This window comes from Aplysia californica, unplaced genomic scaffold (genome assembly GCF_000002075.1).
Source record: "Aplysia californica isolate F4 #8 unplaced genomic scaffold, AplCal3.0 scaffold01161, whole genome shotgun sequence".
Taxonomy (NCBI): Eukaryota; Metazoa; Mollusca; class Gastropoda; order Aplysiida; family Aplysiidae; genus Aplysia; species Aplysia californica.
Window position 1 is genome coordinate 144690 of NW_004798431.1, and position 6389 is coordinate 151078.

The window sequence follows — 6389 nt, forward strand, 5'->3', positions numbered from 1 at the left end:
CCCCCCTCTCTCTCTCCCCCTCTCTCTCTCAGCACTCAGTGTATCCCTCTTATCCCGGACTGGCCCCGACAAGAAAGGTTGGAAGCCCGCCTCCTAAATGATCTAGATTATGTCGAGATAGCAGCGTTTAAACACCGGGGCTAGGCCCGACATTAGCAAAAAAAAAGTAATAATACATTTTTGACTACAGCTTAACATGGCTGTACATGTATACACATATATGTATAGATCTATATATACGTTCGTGTGGAAACAAAGACCCATACCCCCGCTCTCGCTCAGCACTCAGCATCCCTGTACTGTACCGAGGTTTTATATCCGGCGAACAAACTAGCTCAAGAACTTTGCAAACTGGTATGTCGTGCTGAGATGGGGGGTTATGGTTTTTCCCTTTCTCCTCACCGAGTCCGCGGGGGTAGGGAAAGGCTAGTTCGTCCTTTCTGATGAAAAGACCGTTTTCAGACTGGTGTGAGCTATGATTATAACTTAACTTTAGCACGACTGCGCTTCGAATATCGAGAATTTCCCAAAAAGCTCTCTCTGCTGAAGGCTCGCTAGTTGAGCAGCCGTAGTTTCATTGATAATTCCCTAGCGTTCATTCATGAACAGAATCTGCAGGTGCCCTCTAAATTAACCCTTCCCTACCGCCATTACTGAGGGTAACCCTTTACATTGCCAAATTCCTTTCACACCTGTAGGAACGAGGGTCTTCTCTGAGTTTTGATAACACACCTCGCTCACTCCCCCTCCTTGTGTTTGACCAGGCGTTCTTGACTCCCTAGCTCAGTTTTATTGACAAAGGCCATTAAACGAGAAGTTCTTCTGCAAAGTGTGGCGTAGGTGCTTGGAGAAAAGAGAAGATTTAATGTTTTTCTTGGGTAAAACGGAAATCTAGATAGGTTTATTGGCCAAGGGACAAGATAAGCGAGGAAGCGCGAGCTCGCGTGCGGTGCTGTGATTGGCTGATGCCAGAACGTGCACCCCTTTGCTCGTGATGGCTCGCTCTCGTGTGCCTTCCTCCTCTCCTCCCTACCTAAGCCATCCGTGGAATTTCAGCCAAAAATAGATTCTGGCTTTGACCCATCTTGAAGAATGTTAGATTTCAAGGTGTGACTTCCTGCCAAACGGAATTACAGTGTAAAAAGGGGCTTATAATGACTTCGGCCATGGCCTAAGGCGAAGACTAAGACCCCCTTCAGGCTGAGTTGACTTGAGCCAACACGGCGTCCTCTATAGAAAGGTGAGACTGCCCGAAGGTTCCTGTGACAGGTGATAAGCATTGTGTTTAGTTTTGATCCTAAGCCCGAATCGTAGCTTGCAAGCGAAGCCACCGTTCGCAGGCGCCATTCGCTGAAACGAATGCGAGGGCAGCTCGTTTTCAACATGGCGGAGTGGAGATTTTCACCGACTAGGTAAGTTTTGAGGATAATCGTTGTTGTGCGCGTTCGAACGGTTTAACTTGCCTTCATTTCAATGACGAAGTTTCCTTGCACAGAAGAGAAGTTGTTTCCAAGTAAGTTTGAGCGTTCTAAGGCCCTGTTCACCCTGCTCTGGAAACTTTTAGCTGCTTCAAAACTTTTGTTGTGAAAAGTTCTAAAGTTTGCCGAGCACAGCAGTCGACCAACGAACTAGATCTAGACTAGACTTGGCCTTCTTACGGAGGGCGGAGGAAGATGAGCCTCTCGTTTGCAGGCTCCCAACAGAGAAAATCGCCGGTTTGACGAAACTTACGTTTCCATAGGTTTGCATGTATGTGTAGTTTTTCTAAAATAGACGTGCATGAAAACGAATGATGCATTGTATTGATGGAATAATTGTTGAGCTGCACCATTGTCGCCTTTTGTTATATCTTTTATGGCCCACTTTCACTTTAAACTGGCAGTTATGTGGAACCCCCACTTCTTCTTACCTGTGTCTGCTGTGTGTTCTCTCTCTCTCTCTCTCTCTCTCTCTCTCTCTCTCTCTCTCTCTCTCTCTAGCAGCCAGGCTTCTCCTGCGTTGCTTTTGTTAAGATCTGCTTTTGTTAAGATCGTTAGCAGCTAACATAGCTGTGGCTGTGTGTGTGTGTGCATGTGTTGCTTCTTTTTCTTTACTTTAAAAAAAAAGTGTTGCCCTCAATATCTGGGGATTTTCTAAGGTTATTGTGTCAGCATTGTATGTTCCCTGGAGACAAAAGCTGCTTTGCCTGTACTACCTCTGAAGCTGAGTTGTGGTTCACTGCATATGTGTGAAGTCATGTTGTATGCAGGCCTGAAACATGATGGTAAGACTGCCTGGGATACAATAAAATGAAACCAGTAGATCTACAAACAAATTTTTTTTAAGGGACTAGCCTGACTAATGGAATTCACTACATGGATCTTTTTTGTGTTATTCTTGCCTGCAAGAGGAGGTTGCAGGCAGAGATAGAATTTTAGAAGAGAGAGATCAAATATAAAGTGATAGAAATTATAATTAAGAATCGACAAGTTACATTGCCTCAAATACTTGGAACTTTTTGTTCTACTTTTATTTGAAAAGGAAAGTTTTGGACTGGGCACTTCTCTCCGAGATGCAATTAATTTATTATATGGGGAAAAAAGGATTTAAAAAAAATAAAAATTTATTAATTTTTAAGGCTTTCTATATTGACCGTATGAGTCAAGACATTGTGAAACTTATCACGATAAAAGCTTTTACAACAGTTTTACCCTTTTGAAAGTTGTCAAAAGTACCCTTTTCTAGAGTGAACTGAGTTGAAAATCATGGAGAGATCATTTTTAGTAAAACATTTACCCGACTCTCAAAGGAATTCATCATACTCTCTCACTGTATTTCTTTTATTTTTTAAAGTAGAAGATAAAGATGGAGAACCATAAACATCATCTTGTTACTGTCACGGGCTCTCTTGACTTTAAAAAAAAATTGTTTCAATTACTTTTGTTCCTATTTCTTTCTTTTTATTTCTTTTTTGTTATATTTGTTTGAAATCGTATGTCACAAATGGGAACAAAACGGTCCAAGTGAGTAGGCCTATATAAAATATGGGGAAAACATTTAAAACTATCAGTCCTCTTTTCTCATTCATCGTATCATTGTGATAGAAAAATATAAAATTTTAGGCTGGCAAAATATTTCAAGCTGTCAGATGCGACCCATAGCAACATATTTATAAGCTGATCCTATCAGTACGTGGTCCACTTCCATCCGTGTTGGTGGGTTAAGCTATGCGGGCCGGGACTGAAGTGGATGACGGAAGAGTTACACCTGATAAGGGAATGTTGGGGTGAAGTGGTGTCAAACTGACATTGTCATTGTTGGCAGGCGTAGCAGAGTGAGACTCAAGTTTACTCTTACGCTGCTTCGGAAATTCGGTTGGAAATATTTATAGTGTTATAAAACGCTGCTGTTATCGATTCAGATTTTTTATGTTTTTATGTTAACAAAATCGCAAGTAAGTGTAAGTATTTTCTCTAAAGAATTTAAAAATGGAATGCTGTGGTGGAATTTGTTTGTCAGTGATTCCGATAGAGAGAACAGAGAGGTGTCAAGAGTAAATTTTCTCTTATTTTAGGTGACGCTGTGTCATTGGTCTGGTGATGAAAGGCTGACAGAGGATTTCGAGGGAGGAAAGGAGATGGGTAATAATAGAGGAGATAGGGCTGGGGGGGGAGGAGCACAGTACAAGTAGTGAATAGTTTGATGTTCAAGTCATTTCTTTTTCCTTAGTTGAGACAAAATTACTTATTTTTTATGTTTAAAACAATTATTTATTACCTGGACATTTATTCCATCTTCAAGAAGCTGTTTTTTCCCTCTTTGAATATTATAGAGTCAAATAATTTTTTGGGCCTGCTGTTCCTTCCAGTTCCTTCCGGTTTTACTCACACGTTTATCTTTTTGAAAGGATTTTGATAATCGCAGTTTTCACTCTTTGTCTTTTTCTGTTATGAACTCGTATTGTTTTTTTTCATACAACTCCTTGAATAGGTAAATAAATGAGCCTGATTTATGGGAGGTTGGAGAGGCTCGGATTGTGAAAGAAAAATTAAAAAATTAGTTAATCTATTTATGGCAAATGAACCGATTGAGTCGGCACAGTGTTGATTAGAGATGGTCAGTGCACTGCGCCATTCAGCTCGCTATCTACCGGTACTGTTTCATAGTTTTACTTTAAATTAGCAACTTTTGATCTTATAATTTCTACAACATCTGGTCGCCGTTGTGATATGACTGGCTGACCCCGGAGGAGTCAATTTTATGGGAGAAGCAAGAAACTTCATTGTTTTCTTTATGTAGCAAACTGACCGTGCACATGTTGTTTGGCTTTATGTAGACTAACATTTTAGTCAGGAGTATTTCTAGTGAGAATTCAAATCTGTTTCAGACTGGGATGATTTACTATCTTTTCATCAAATTTAAAAAAATTTTTAAATAACATTTTTTGGGTTAGCCAATCTTATCACAAGTGTGATGATCTGATGCTGTAAATAGGGTTCATTGTAGGCCTGTCCAAAAAAGTCAGTTTTTTGTTCCGATTTGATGTCACTTTGATTTTGAAAGAGTGAATTCATTATTTAATTCTTTTCTTCTTCGTTTGGCTACTTTTGAGATATTGGTGCTCATGCACATCAGGCTGCATTGGCACCCCATGTATAACTGTATAACAAGTAGATCATCTTTTATTTGATATTTTAATTTTGGGGGTAGTAATAACTGACAACTTTTTCTCTTTGACTTTTGGTAATCTCTCAGTGTTGACCTGATGTGCCCTTATAGGGTTTGAAGTGTGTTTAAAGGTTTTGCTGTTGTATAGTTGAAATATATTCCTGTTGTTTATTTTAGTAAGTGTTTTACGGCACTTGCAATACAATAAGGTCACATAAGTGCCGATGTGTTCCTGTTGCCCATCACATTTCCCAGTGCCACAAATCAATACAGCAATCACATCTAAGTGATTATTCATTTCAGAACTTATATAAACACCACAAACTTTATCATAGTATATATTTTTATAATTAGGGAGTTATACCGGTTTTTTTTTTTTCTACCCCATCCTGCTGATGAATACAGGGCTAAAAAAGACCTTGGGGTCAAATTGAAAAACTCGCCGGGTTATTTATAGAGAGTGTAAAAAGGCTTTAGTCTTAACTTTTTTCAAAACACTTGTCCATATTTCTAGGAGGTCAAGATTTTAAGTCAATGTTGTATAAGTGTATAAATTATTGAGACATTTTCAATGTACTAGTTACTTCTCTGCTTTTCAACACTGGATCGATAACAACAACTCTTCTTTTCAACCAAACAAGGCCCATCGTATCTAATGCAATATTAAGATGTATATATTCTTAAAATAGGCTTTGGCAGTATTCCTAACCTAGTGCTTCGTCTTTCCTATCAAACATCTATCGCCCTTATCTCCCCTTCTTCTTTTTTATGTTTGATACTCTCTTGTAACAGCTCTAATCTTCTGGAGCTCATATGACCTTATACAGTTGCGAGTGCCGTAAAACCTCTACTTAAACTAAAAAAACAACCTAGTGTACATCACTGATAGTGGGAATGTTTAGAGTAGTGTTGTTGTGTGTCTTTGTTTGTGTCCCACTTCTATCTTAGTTTCAGTGAGTGAACTTTTTCTTGGTGTTTTTGGAACAAACTATCATTATATTGCCTTTTGTCATGATTATGTAACTGTTATGCCAGGTATATATATATCTGACAAGTACAGCTGCTACACAATCATGCTACGCGTCGTTCATTTTGGTTTGTCAGAAAGCGCCTCTCGTCAGTTTTAGTTTTAGTAAGATATTTATGGCAATAGTAACACAAAAATAGAGGTCACATAAGTGCAGAAAATTGGAAGTGTTTTGAAGGAGTACTAGACAAAGAAAAGGAGGAAAGCCGAGAACGATTGATGTTTGATACACAACAGCACCCACCAGTCGCCCTCTTACTGCTGGGAAGTCCCACACATTTGTCCTTTCATTTTGTTTTTTTCCTGTCTTTCTATCTAGATTTGTTCTAATCTGTAATAAGTTGTGGTTTTCAAGTTGATCTGCTTCTTTTCATTCAAAAGCTAAATCTGTGGTCATTATCCATTATTTAGGCTGCTCATGTTTACTATGCATGCATAAATGAATTGTAAAGTAAGTTGTAATATAAAAAAACGTCTGTTCATCTTCTGGTAATAATAATTAGTTGAGAGTAAACGTGATCATGGTGCTGTATTTTCATTGGGACTGTGAAAGTAATGTCATCTGATCATTTCTGTAGACTGTAAATGACATTTTGTGGTACATATATTATCTTTCTGCTGGTGATAATAGAGCCTAGAGCCTAGAGCTTGCTGTAGAGAAGGAATTTGCTCCTTACAAATGCCACTACACACATATATATATATAATATATATA

The 6389-nt window shown here is 38.8% G+C and overlaps 1 protein-coding gene across 1 annotated transcript in view; it reads left to right on the forward strand.

Moving 5' to 3' along the window:
• Nucleotides 1-1024: 1024 nt before the first annotated feature.
• The window catches only part of LOC101850860, a gene marked incomplete at its 3' end in the record, with an annotated part of 13466 nt that continues 8101 nt past the window's right edge, over nt 1025-6389 (forward strand). Inside the window, 1 exon segment of the mRNA XM_035973359.1 lies at nt 1025-1240.